General features: G+C 47.1%; 1 long non-coding RNA gene across 2 annotated transcripts in view; it reads right to left on the bottom strand.

Annotated features, from left to right (window-relative positions):
- LOC113267704 (uncharacterized) overlaps positions 1 to 12,967 on the bottom strand; it is a 30,505-nt gene extending 17,538 nt beyond the window's left edge. The window contains exons 1-4 of one of the 2 annotated variants that reach the window (XR_008960450.1): positions 12,476 to 12,967; positions 5,023 to 5,200; positions 4,252 to 4,418; positions 1,973 to 2,090 (exon numbers count right to left, since the gene is read on the bottom strand). This is a non-coding gene — a long non-coding RNA (uncharacterized LOC113267704). The remainder of the gene's footprint in view (positions 1 to 1,972; positions 2,091 to 4,251; positions 4,419 to 5,022; positions 5,201 to 12,475) is intronic. The other variant, XR_003320917.4, reaches the window with a different exon arrangement.
- Between the last annotated feature and the right edge of the window lie 1,003 nt (positions 12,968 to 13,970).

Raw genomic sequence — 13,970 nt, 5'->3', positions numbered from 1 at the left:
TACTAGAAAAAACTATAAATATTTTTTGGCTTATAACTTTTTTCTTTTATAAAGTTCTTTTTTAAAAGATTTTATTTATTTATTGGAGGGAGAGAGAGCAGGAGGGAGAAGGAGAGAGAATCTGAAGCAGACTCCACCCCAAGTGCAGAGCCCAACACTGGGCTTGATCCCACCACTCCCAGATCATGACCTGAGCTGAAACGAAGAGTCGGAATGCCCAACCAACTGAGCCACCCAGGCGCCCCTCTTTTTTTTTTTTTTTTTATTTTATTATTTTTTTTTTTTAAAGATTTTATTTATTTATTCAACAGAGATAGAGACAGCCAGCGAGAGAGGGAACACAAGCAGGGGGAGTGGGAGAGGAAGAAGCAGGCTCATAGCAGAGGAGCCTGATGTGGGGCTCGATCCCACAACACCGGTATCATGCCCTGAGCCCAAGGCAGACGCTTAACCGTTGTGCCACCCAGGCGCCCCCCAGGCGCCCCTCTTTTATATGTTCTAAAGACAACTGCAAAAAGCAATAATTTTAGGGGCGCCTGGGGGGCATAGCGGTTAAGCGTCTGCCTTTGGCTCAGGGCGTGATCCCGGAGTCCTGGGTTCGAGCCCCACATCAGGCTCCTCCGCTATGAGCCTGCTTCTTCCTCTCCCACTCCCCCTGCTTGTGTTCCCTCTCTCGCTGTCTGTCTCTATCTCTGTTGAATAAATAAATAAAATCTTTAAAAAAAAAAAAGCAATAATTTTAAAACTGTGTTTATGGGCTTATATGAAGATGTGACTTGCATGGCAATAATAGCACAAAGGAAAAGTGAGGAAACAGAGATATATAGGAGCAAAGTTTTTCTATACTGTTGAAATTCAGTTGGCATTAAAATAAACTAGATTTTTTTAAGACGTTAATTATAATTCCCAGTGAAACCACTAAGAAAGTAATACAAAAGAACAGAGTAAAAGAAACAGGGAATTAACATGGAATATAAGAAAATATTTGACACAAAAGAAAGCAGTAATGGAGGAATATAGGGGAAAAAAGATAAGACGAATAAATAGCAAAATGAGAGGCATGAATCCTATTCTGTTGGTAGTCACATTAAATGAAAATGGACTAAAAATTTCAATCAAAAGACAGAGATTAGCAGAATGGATTTTTTAAAAACCAACATGAGGGGTGCCACCTGGGTGGCTCAGTCAGTTGGGCGTCGGGCTCTTGGTTTTTGGCTCAGGTTACGATCTTAGGGTCCTGGGATCCGGCCCCACATTGGGCTCTGTGCTCAGAGTGGAGTCTGCTTGTCCTTTCCCCTCTGTTCCTCCCCTGCTGTCTGTCTTTCTCTCTCAAATAAATAAATAAATAAATAAATAAAATCGGGAAAAAAAAAAAAAAGATTCCTTCTCCCTCTGCCCGCCCCAAAATAATAAAATAAAATGCCAACACAATCCAACTATATGCTCTTCATAATCACAGACATAAAGAGGTTGCGAGTAAAAGGATAGAACAAAACCCATAAGAGACGTAGAGTAGCTATACTCACATCAGACAAAACAACCTAAATCAGAACTTTTTACTAGAGACGAAAGAAATTTTATAATGATAAAAAAGCCAATCCATTGGGAAGATGTAATAATTACATACTTATATGTACCAAACCAAAGAGCCCCCAAATACAGGAAACAAAAACAGACAGAACTGAAAAGAGAAACAGGTAATTCACCAATAATAGTGGGAGACTTCAATCCGCAGCCCTCATTAATGGATAGAATAACTAGCCAGAAAATCAACAAGGAAATAGGTTGAGCAATACTAGTGTAGGCTGCCTATCTCCTTCATTCCTGGGGACACTGTCATCAATTACGCATTACCTGGGGCACTGGGCTGGCTCAGTTGGTGGAACATGCGACTCTCAATCTCAGGGTTGTGAGTTCGAGCCCCACGTTGAGTGTAGAGATACTTAAAAATAAAAGTCTTTAAAAAACTTACGCATTATCAAAGATCTCTGCAGGCCAAGAAATCAGATTGCCTGATGGTCCCTGCTGCCCTTTACAGTTGATGTGTCCACCTTGTCCGGATCTCATCACATCCACGGAGATCAGGGAGCCTGTCTCAAGGGTGGTAATCATTAGTCATTAGGCATATGTCTACGCCACACCTGGCCTACAAAGGAGAGTAACCAGAGAACTTTTCAAGGGTGGAGATCCTCCCTTCAATGCCTTAGCAAAGGAAGTGTCTTCTGGGTCCTCTGCCAGGTTCCACAAAATAAATCAGGTTTATTACCCTAAGCCTCTGGGTTTCTTCTTCCACATGATGCCAGGAAAACTCTGGCATCTCAAGTTCGCTAACACCAGGCCACCATCAAATCCAAAGTTCAGTCAATGAACCAAGTAACTTTTTATTTATTTATTTTAGAGACAGAGCGCATGCAAGAGGGACAAAGGGAGAGGGAGAAAAGCAGTCTCCCCGCTGAACACGGAGCCCTGTGCAGGGCTCTATCTCACGACCCTGAGATCATGACTGAGCCAAAATCAAGAGTCGGGGACATTTAACCAACTCAGCCAGACAGGTGACCCTCAAATAACTTTTTGGAGCCAACTTCAGGTTCATGAGCTAGCATATTAAGTCTGGAATTCCTAGTAAATGCACCCATATTGATGAATTTGGCCCTATTCTTTAGAATCCATGATCTCCCCAGGTTTCTGCCAACATATTAGCAAAGTATTGCAATTATTGTCTTATATAAACTGTTTCCTCCTGGACCGTAGTGTGTACCTGCCCCCTGGAACATGCTGAGATTTGATCCTAGTGAAAGGTCTAGTGGCAACAGGGAACTGGTGTTGGACGTGAGGGGAAGGCATTGGCCTCAAGTGAGGTTATCACCGAGTTTTCAGACAGGAAAGGTGGTCTCTTCAGACAGGAGGGTAAGCCACTTCCACGGGCAAGAGAGACACAAAATGACTTGGAAGTTCAATATTGTCCACTTCATCCGGGTCCAACCAGATGCATCACTCCACATTTCTAGATCCTGTTCTTTCCTGAGCAATATGCTAGTTTTCCCATGACGAGTGTGATAATACTGAATTCAACTGTCATTGTAACTCAGCAACTACGGGATCACATTTTGCGTTTGACTTTTAGCAATACTAGCCCTGGGTCGACGTAAGAGATTTTTCTATGACTGTCATGGAAGCACCCTGGTTCTCAGACTGACTTGTGTCGGGAGTTAGTAGCCCTGAGCTTGTCATTTTCTCTCTGCGATCACTCAAACGCACTGAAAAGCATCCATCCTCCACCGCGGTCATTAGTCATTACTACCGCCATCGCAGTCAAGGGCAGTGCTTCCTCACGATCAGCCACCGGTGACAGCTTTAACTGTGACGCGACTGCAGACTGTGGATTTCTAGCGTACCACTTCCCACTGGCAAAGAACTCAGCACTACTGAAGCCCAAATGTGACCAAATCAATGGCAAAACCCCGTCTGTATGGGTCTGTCTCCTAGGACCACTCCCAGTACCAATTATCGATCAGTCAAGGTCCAATCAGGAGACAGAAGCCACAATGGGAAAGTTTAACATGAAGAATTATTAATAGGGGCTTGGAAGCTTAGAGAATAGGCTAACGAGAGCTCAAGACAATTCTAGAGACTGTAGAAGTAGCAGACGTAAAGATCAGCTACTTGTCCCTAGGGCTGACATGACAAACCCAAGGCAGAGTCCTCTTCCACCACGTCTAAGATCCAGGCTTTATTTGAAAGGGCGGGGGGGGGGGGGGGGGGGGGGAGGGGTGCATCCGGCTGACTCAGTGGGAAGAGCACCCAGCTGTTGATCTCACGGTTGTGGGTTTGAGCACCACGCTCGGTGTAGAGATCACTTAAGTAAATAAAACTAACGAACAAACGAAAGAAAGAAAGGCAGAGAAGTCAGTGTTGTGCCCCCCACAATGGGACTTCCTGGAAATCCGCCCTCTGGAGTGTCGGGTGAAGTTGCTAGAACTAAGACCATAGAAGTACACTCTGCAAGAGCCCAGTGCTGGGGAAGACTGCACCAACCCAGGAGTCTAGCGCCGTGGCAAGCCGAGCCACTTCAGGAGTCAAACGGAAAGTGCACTTGGTAAAGCCCAGCGCGGGAGAAAACCAGATCACTACCGAAGTCAAGTGCTAGAGAGACCTTGCTCTGCAGAAGTTCAGGGCTAGAGAAAGCTGCAGGAGGGTCAAGACTGATGGGTGAGTGTGCAAAAGGAGTCCAAGTGTAAGGAATCCACTTACCGCAAAGGCAGCATGTGGTCTGCGGTTTTGGGGGTCTGAGTCCGGGAAGAGGAGGCGCAGCAAGGTGGTGGCAAGCTGGGATCTGTGAGCTCCCACAAAGAACTCCTTACTCTGGCCACACATCTAAGGCCCACTGGATGTGCCCACATACGTGTAGTCCTGCAAAACTGCGCAGCAAGAGCGAGAAAACGGAAACCTCAGCAGGACTAGAACCAGGAAGGGCAGCCCCTTCCTCGTTCAATGGCCCTCCGGCGCCCTCTACTGGCAAGGCTTAACATTACTCTCAGTGCACTGAGAAATGCTTACATGTTCCAGCCCGTTATCTTGGAGCAGATACTGGAGGGTGAATTTGAAGCCGAGAGGCAATAAACAGAAAACTAACATAGTAGCAGAATCGCCACATAGGCTCTCTTACCCATAGACTGGGGGCCAATAGGGTAGGAAGGACTGAGTGAAAGCCTCTGGAAACTTCCCCTCCCTACAAAAACAACAACCCAGTAAAAATAGCACATCCCTGGGAAAAGTGTGGAGATTCATGCCATGGATGTCTTGGTCAAAGAGTTGAAAGAAACAAGTGAAAGTGAGACCTATCACCCACCCACTTAACCCACAGTATGGCCTGTGCGGAAGTCAGACGGAGCTTGGAGAACGACTGTGGACTGTCATGAACTTAAATCAGGTGATGATTCCGATTGCAGCCGCTGCCCCAGAGTTAGTACCTTCCCCAGAGCAAGTCAGCACAGCCCCGGGTATTTGGCAGGTAGCTGTTACCTGGCTTTCTCTCCGTGACAGTACGCAGGGTTCAGCAGAGCAGTTTCCTTTTTAGCTGTCCAGGCCATCGTGTATCTTCAGGTTCTGCTCCGAAGTAATACAGTCCGCAGAGATCTTGATCACCTTAACATTCCACGAAACATCACACTGGGCCATTATACTGACAGCATTATTGGAGCTAAGGAGAAGGAGGTAACACATACTTTAATTGCCTTAGTAAGACATACGCCAACTAGAAAGTGGGAGGTAAACCCCACAAAACCTTCAGGGGTCTGCCAACTCAGTGAAGTTTCTGGACTAGGGCTCTGCAGGCACTGGGAGCTGCCTGGGAGTTCATGCTGCCCGACCGCTGGCTGCCGATGATCAGGCAGACTCCATGGTATCCAAAGTGTCCATGGCAAGCGGGGATGCCCTGTGGGTCCTCTAGAAGGAGCCAGTAGCATTCACTAATCGCAGAATTCAAGCACGGACTCACAGGATATTTGATAAATGTGGGCCCTTTTTTGCACACAACTATTCTACTTTTGAGAAACAGTGTCTGGTTTGCTACGGGGAGTTGGTAGGGACCAAACACCTACCTGAGTGACCTCGGGTGACCATGCGACCTGAAAGTCTCATCATGAATGGAGTGTTGTCTGCCCAACATAACCATGACATTGAGGGTGAACAGCAGTAATGTATTATCAAGTGAAAATGGCATAGAAGAGACCAGGCTTGGAAAGATCCAGATGGTAGGAGCCATTTACACGAGCAGGTGGTTCCTGTTGCATTGTCTTCTCTCCCTCAAAACCCGTGACATCCTAGGGTGGCCCTTATTCCCAGCTGACTGTGGAAGAAAAACCTCAAGGCTATACAGATGAGTCTGATACGCTCTTGCGACCCGACAGGGACAGGCGGGACCCCGACCCCACTTGGATGGGGGTGAAGAAAAGTCCTGCAGTGGACAGATCTTCCAGCAGTGCATTTGGTTGTTCATTATGTCTGGCACGAGAAAGGGCCAGAAGTACACAACTATATGCATTCAGGGGCAGTTGCTCTTGGTTTGGCTGGATGATCTGGGACTTGGAAGGAAGAGGATCAGAAGACTGGTGGCAAGGAAGTTTGAGCACTTGTAACCTTTTTTTTTTTTTTTTTTTTTTAAAAACAGTCTTCTTCCATCAATTTTATTTCAGTTGCAGCTGTTTCATCCAGGGGCCCAGCGTGGTTTCTGAGTCCCCTTAGATGGCTGTTAGCTGTTCTTTATCGGTTCATGATTTTATTAACTCTTTAGCAGCCAGAACAGGATCCTGGGTCCTCGCAAACAGGGCCATGGTGTAGGGCAACGTTTTCCTCTCGGGGGCCAGGGTATCAGTTTGCCGGGGCTGCCATAACAAAGTGCCTCAGAGTGGCGACTGAAACAACAGAAATTTATTTTCTCACACTTCTAGGGGCTGGAAGTCCAAACTCAAGGTGTCGGCAGTGTTGGTTTCTTCTGAGACCGCTCTCCTTGGCTTGTAGATGGCCATCTTCTCCCTGTGTCTGCGTATGATCTTCCCTCTGTGTGTGTGGGTGTCTTAATCTCTCCTAATTAAGGACACCAGGCATATCGGCTTAGGGCCCACCCTTATTTATTTGTGTGTGTGTGTGTGTGTGTGTGTGTGTGTGTAAAGTGATATAGAAGTTTCTTAAGTGAAGATACAGAAAAAGCTCAAAAATGAGAGGGGTCCCGACAGGGTTCCCAACAAGGGCCTTTAGGGTTGGTCTTTCTCGGAAAGCTCACCAGGGAACTCAAATCCTTTTAACATCTCTATTGATAACACCTTCAATGGTTCACTTCCTTTTTAGGGGCTGGTTAGTCTTTGTTGGTCACAGGTGATTATCATAAAGACACCCACCCCACACACCTAGGGCAGGGTAGGGACCACCCTTATGGCCTTAAGATTTTATTTATTTGAGAGAGAGAGAGCAGGAGCAGGGTGAAGGGCAGAGGGAGAAGCAGACGGGAGCCCGATGTAGGACTTGATCCTGGAACTCCGGGATCACGATCCAAGCCGAAGGCAGACACCCAACCAACTGAGCCACCCAGGCACCTCCCACTGAGATCTTTCAGGAAACCAAGCGTATTAGTTTTATCTTGCTGTATAACAAATTACCCCAAATTTAGCAGCTTTAAACAATACCCCTTTAAAGCAGGTCCTGCGGACTTTGCTGGGTTCTCAGATCAGTGTCTTGGCTTGGCAAAGTTTAAGGTCAAAGTCAAGGTATTGGCTGGGCTGGGGTCTTCCCTAGCTTGGGGGAAGAATGCACTTCCAAAGGAGTTCAGGTTGTTGGCCATATTCAGTTCCTTGCTGTGTTGGGTTGTGCTGGATGTTTCCTTGCTGGCTGTCCGCTGGGGGCAGCTCTTCAAAGGCCACCACGTTCCTCGTCACGTGGCTCCCTTCATCTTCAAGCACCAATAGCTCAGAACCCCCCTCCTGCTTCAAGTCTCTGACTTCTTTTTCTGCTACCAGCTGGAGAAAACTCTGCTTTAAGTGGCTACCTGATTGGGTGATAATCTCCGTATCCTAACATCAACTGACTTGGAACGTTAATTACATCTTTAGTAAGATCTGCAGAATCTCTTCGCAGCAGCACCTAGCTTCGTGTTTGATTGAAAACCAGGGGCCAGGAGTTTTAGGGGGTTAGCTTTAGAAATCTGTCTACCACACAAGGAATTCTCATCTTTGCCCCAGGCCTGGAGAGAAGGCAGTTCCTCTCTGCCACCGGTTTCTTAAATCCTAGACCCACACACAAGACAGGAGAGTGGGTTACATGCTCTCTCGCCTGGAGAGACCATGATCACCTCTTCCAATGGTTCATCAATTCCTAGCCTGATGGTGTGAATTAGAAGAAGGTACCCCTTCCTTCAAACAATGTACTGCCATCTGTTGGAAATTTGTTGTAATAACTGTACAGATCTCCTGTTACCAGGAAGTGAGGGGCACCTCCAAGAATTGTGCCGTGCGTAGCTTACACAACTCTGAGCAGTGGCCCCGAACCCAGTGGGATCAGATACATGCTCTGCGTTCCAACCACTTGCCCACACTGTTATCTCTGCAGACATGTTTTCCCAGAACCTTCTTTCTGACGTTCGTCATCTGTTTTTCTCTGTTGATGATTTGGGGGAAATGGGAACTAGAACAGTCATCAATTGGCCTGAATAGGGCAATGAATTAATACTCAGGAAAATAAACAGCATGTTTTGCCAGTGGTTTGATCTAATCTATTTGGTTATAGCCCTAAGCAAATATCCAAGATTTTCCGAGCAAACCCTGAAGTAACAGCAGTAGTAAGGTAATAATAACAGCCACTAATGTTCCTCCAGGCCTATATCTCTATCCATATATAGATACAGATCAGATATACGTATAATACGCACTCTCATACTCCCACACCTATGGATAATCTCCTTTAATCCTCCCAGGAACCCCTTTGAGTAGGGATTATTATCCTGACGAGGTAGACAAGAAAACAGGCCTAGTGATGTTATATTACATGCCCAAGGTCAAGGATAAAAAGGAGCTGAGCCACCTAGCCAAAAAACCAAAACCAAACCAAAACCGAAAGCCCAGCTGAGTTAGGACTCACGCCTATGCCGTGGGATCCAAAGCCCATGCTTCTAACCACTTAGGTGGAGATGAGCTGAGCACCTAAACCCTGAACTGAGACCTTGACTCTCCATCTCTTGAAGGGGAGCCAGGGCTGCCATGGGGGCCTGGAACGTCTTAGTTGCATTCATGAGAGTGGCCCCAAGGGAAAAGTGTGGTAGGTCGTGGATTGTGGCTGAAAGATAGGGGTGGCCAGTGGGACTTGGAAGAAGGAAAAAATGGAAGGGCTTGTCCTTTGGACTATGGTATCTTTAGCACCTGACACCCCTTGGTGCCCAGTTAGCATCTGCTAAATGACCGAACAGCCACCCGGTGAACCAGACAACATGCCTGCGAGAGCCCCTCCCTGTCCTGTGCCTCGCTGATGTCCTCGCCTTCCCTTCCCAGTACGTGAGCTCATCCAAACTGGATTTGAGATCGTCCTATGCTTCGGGCCCTGTGCCAGGTGTTCTTACCTGCACCTGCTCGTTTAAGGGGAAGTCAGAACCCCTGAGAGACGATTTCATATTTGAGAGACTTCTGGGCTGGAGAGAAATATTTACGACCTCCAAAACCCTGTCTCATGCTCAGTTTATTAGACTATAGCGAAAAAGAAAAAAAATTGAAAACCATTTGTTTTCTATGGGGGACTTAGGCTTTGATTGCAATTTGGCCAATGAAATTATCTTAAATAATTTCACGGTAAAGACAAAGTCAATATGGTGGGTTCTTTTGAAGGCTCATATGCTGTAAGCATATACAAATATAGTAATTACAGAATTTATTAAAAGCTTGCCATCAAACCTGGTTATGAAAGTGCTAAAACCATGGGTTTAACCTTCTCTTGTCCCTACTCCAACACCTCCCTGAGGTTCCAATTTTTATACCTTTCTAGGGCTTCAGTAATTCTACCAGTTATTATTTTTATATCTTCCTAGAATTTTTTTTAAGATTGTATTTAATTACTTGACAGAGAGAGAGAGAGTGAGCACAAATGGGGGGGGGGGCAGAGGGAGAGGAAGAAGAAGACTCCCCGCAGAGCAGGGAGCCCGACACAGGGGGCTCAATTCCAGGACCCCGGGATCATGGCCTGAGGCGAAAGCAGCCTCTTAACCGACTGAGCCCCCCGGGCGCCCCTTGCCAGCTCTTTTCTGAGGGCCTGTCACACCGTTTTCCAAGGCAGCCGCACCATTGTACATTTCCGCCAACAGTGCGCAAGGGTTTCAGTTTCTCCATGTCTTCGTCAACATTTGTTATTTTCTGGGTGTTTTTTCTTTAATAGTAGCAACCCAAATGAGTGTGATTTTTGTGGCTTTGTGGTCTTCCTGTTGTGGTTTTGATTTGCATCTAATAGTGGTGTTGAGCGTCTTTTCGTGTGCTTGGTAGCCATGTGCGGTGCTCTTTGGAGAAACGTCTGTTCAGCTCCTTTGCCCATTTTTCAACTGGTTTGTTACTTTTATGATTGGTAAGTTGTGAGAGTTCTTTATCCTGAAGATGAATCCGTTATTATAGAATCTGGGGATCTTTTTGATGGGATCTGTAGCTTGGTATTTTTATTTCATTTTATTTTATTTTTAAATTAAATTTTATTTATTTTTAAATTAAATTTTATTTTATTTTATTTTTTATTTTATTTATTTCTAAATTAAATTAAATTAATTTTTATTTTTAAATTAAATTTTCTTTTATTTTTTATTTTATTTCATTTATTTCTAAATTAAATTAAATTAAATTTTTTATTTTTAAATTAAATTTTATTTTTTATTTTATTTTATATTTTATTTAGTTTAGTTTAGTTTAGTTGCCCGGTATTGTTTAAGTTCCTCGGGTTGAAAACAATGTTCTTAGGAGATGAGGTAATAAGTATTTGAAGCTAGTTCTCCTCAGGACCGATGGGTGCGTCATCAGCTGGAACAGTGTTGACATCTCCTCCTCCCTGACTACTCTGTGTATTTATCAGTGCTGTTCGGTCACCGTAATCCTGCTTTTCCCAGGGTCACTGGGCTCACAGTTCCCTCCTCGCACAGAGAGAAATGAGTTCATATTTCCGCCTTATAAACAGAAGTACAGGAATAATAGAAGAATCAAGATACCCATATATTTGCACTCTCCTATTTACAAAAATCATCAAAATCATACATACCTATTCTCATCGCCTTTCTGGGACAGCTCCCTGTAGGAGAAGCTCTACGACCTGTAGGAGAGTGTATCCGAGTACAACGACCCTTTTCAAGATTTTCTATTGACTTTCTACTTTTGAGTAGTTTAGGGACTCAGAGCCTTCCCCAGACATTTCACTGAAGCATAATGATTGTTACAGATTTTAGGATGCTCAAATCGTAACAGCTTTGAAAATGGTAGACCGTTTAATTAGGATATTTGTCTTTGTAACACTACCGCTGACATCCTTGAAAATATCCCTGTTTTCTGGCATCGACAGGATGCTTGTAGATTTTTCTTGTTTAAGAAATGGAATCAGCTACCCTCCAAGGACTCCTGGTTATTTTAATGGTAAATAATATAAGACGCCAATAGCTGGGCATTAAGGGTATACACGATAGTTGGGGGGGGGTACTGGACCTCACCTGGTAGCAGCAGAGTTGGAAACATTTTTGTTTAAGGTACAAGTTTATATTTGATCTTTCCGATTTAACATAGCACTGCTGTGCCCCCCATGCTGACGGTCTGTGGACCCCCCCCCCATCACACTGACAGTCCTTTGAGGCTGCCTTTACCCTATCCCCACCTTATAGCTGAGCAAACAGACTGCAAGAAGTTCTGTAACTTGCCTAAAATCACATTGCAACTAAGTGTAGAGCCGCTCTGTCCGATTTCAGGAGCCGAGTCCCCCACAAAGCCCTGCCTCCACCCCACCCCCCGCTGTCAGAAATACAACTGTCGTTTGCAAAGATTTTCCCCCCCATTTGCCCCATTTAAGATTCCCAAGGCAGGGTTTTCCTGGTCTTGGGTGGAGGGAGGAGAAAACACTACCCAGATTCCTCTTTTCCTCCTGCAGGATTCGGGAGTGAGAATGACCAGGAGAGCCTTCCACGAGAAAGGTCTGAAGACAGAGCCCCTTAGGAGGCTTCTTCCCAGAAGGGGCCTCCGGACAAACGCGCGGCCAGTTTCCGCGGTGCTGCCGGACACCAGAGCTCCCGGGGGAGGAAGCAAGGCCCCGAGGGCACCCAGGACGATCCCCCAGGGGAAGGGGAGGTGAGCCGGCTCCCCAGGCAAGACGAGGCCCTCGGGTCTCTCTTGGCCGCCCCAAGAGCCAGCCACCCACTCGGGGCCCGCCTGTGGAAGGAGCCTCCCAGCCCTACAGCTACCGCAGGAACTTCGCGGGCGAGCCGCCCTCGCCTGCCTCGAACCTAAGGTCACAGCACCCATCTTGCTCGCCACGGACCCTCGCGCAGTGAGCGGGCCCACCGGCACCCCAAGTGTGCAAAGGGCTTGGGCACCACTCGGACCACACCCCGCGCCGGAGGACGCTTCGCCGCCAGCGGCCCCGGGCGCACTGGAGTGCGGGGTGGGTGCCCACCTCCTCCCGCACCGGCGCGCCCACCCCCGCGTCCGCCGGCCTCCAGTCTCCCGCGACGCCCGGCCAGCCAGCCCTGCGGCCGCGTCGCACCCAGGCCCCGCGGGGCCCACTCACGCGCGGGGACCCTGCACCTCCCCACCCCCGCCAGCGAACCCCCATCTCCCGCCCCAAGCCCCATCTCCACCCCCCACCCCAAGCCCTATCCCCACCCCCACCCCAAACCCCACCTGCCCCACCTCCACCCCACCCCAGCCCCACCCACGGCAGGCCCACTGGAGGCCCGGGGGGGCTGGGGGGGGAACAGGGTTACCTCAAGCACCAGGGGACGTCCTTCAAGAGCTTCTATCCGGTGCCAAGCTCGCCAGTCCCCTGGGAACCCACGTGGGACAGAGGCCTTTCTGCCCTGGAGCCCCCCACCCCCCCAGCCTGGCCCCGCCTGGGGACGGGGAAGGCGTCCTAGGCTAGTGGGGAGAGCCTGAGGCTTCTGGCAGAGCCCAGAGACCTGGAAAATCCCCGCCTGCAGAAGGCCGGGGGCACATGAGCCCTGTGAGTAGTTCCAAGGGCTTTCACCAAGCTCTTCCTCCCCCAGTCCACTGTCATATTAGGAAATAGTCTCCCGTTTATTGAGAGCTTACTCTGTGCCAGGCATTGTGATTCACAGCGATGATCTCATTTAATCCTCACAACATCCCAGTGACCCTGGTGTTCTCATGATCAGCGTTTTACAGAGGGAGAAACTAAGTCTCAGAGAGGTTAAAGGACCTGCCCAAAGTCACACAGCCAGTAGGTACAGAACCAGCATGCAGACCCAGGTCTAGGTTCGCCTGCCTGATTCCACAGCCCGGCCTGCAGCAGCGCCTCTGCTGGTCAAGAGTTAAAGGTGCAAGTTTGACGGGGCGTCCATTTAAGGAGGAGCCATTTTTCTCATGGTAATTACACAAAACTTTCTAAACGAAGGTGAGCAGATACTCTCTGGAATGAGATTGAGATAAAACTTGAGGCTTCAGATATTTCACATTAAGACCAGTGTTCCAGGCTCAGCCCATGGATCCCCGAAGTAACCTCTTCTCAGACCTTTGCCTTTAGAGGCATGTTGGCCAAGGAAGCTCTACTCCAGGACCTGCTCCTGTGCAGAGACTTTCCTGGAAGCCAGGAAAGAGGGACTCTCCATAGTTGGCCATCCCACTGGGCTCCTTGAGAAGTTCATCCATTTCTCTGGGCTAAGGTTTCCAATTTCCCAGCAGATACTCATTTTCAGGATTTGGAAATGAGAAATTGGAATTCTTGGGAATTCCTGAGATCACTATTTTTCATAACTTTCTGTATTTTTTTTACATAAATAAGAGTACTTACAAAGAACTGTAGGCTATAGCAAATATTAAAAAACCAAAAAATACCAGAGAACATTATTGGGTAGCATGTGAATAACGAAATGTTTAAATCTTCAACACGATTTATCACACAGCAGTATGTGTTGAAATTGACCATTGGAGGACTAGTTTGTTTCCAAAATTTGATTCTTGGAACATCAGTCATAGGATTTGTATGAGATATATGATGCATGTAAACAGATTAATATTCTGTTTGTGAAAATGACTTTACAGCAGATAGGGCCACAGATCCATTTGTGATATGGCAACAGCTATGAAAAACAATGATTGGACTGTGACCACTTCTCCTTTTTTAACAAATATTTATTTAAGTAATCTCTACACCCACCGTGGGACTTGAACTCACGAAACTGAGATCAAGAGTCACACGCTCCTCTGACAGAGCCAGAGCTCTGACAGAGCCCCACTTCTCTC

Source organism: Ursus arctos, unplaced genomic scaffold (genome assembly GCF_023065955.2).
Source record: "Ursus arctos isolate Adak ecotype North America unplaced genomic scaffold, UrsArc2.0 scaffold_2, whole genome shotgun sequence".
Taxonomy (NCBI): Eukaryota; Metazoa; Chordata; class Mammalia; order Carnivora; family Ursidae; genus Ursus; species Ursus arctos.
The sequence above is the reverse complement of the archived record's forward strand: the minus strand, read 5'-3'. Positions and strand labels throughout refer to the sequence as shown.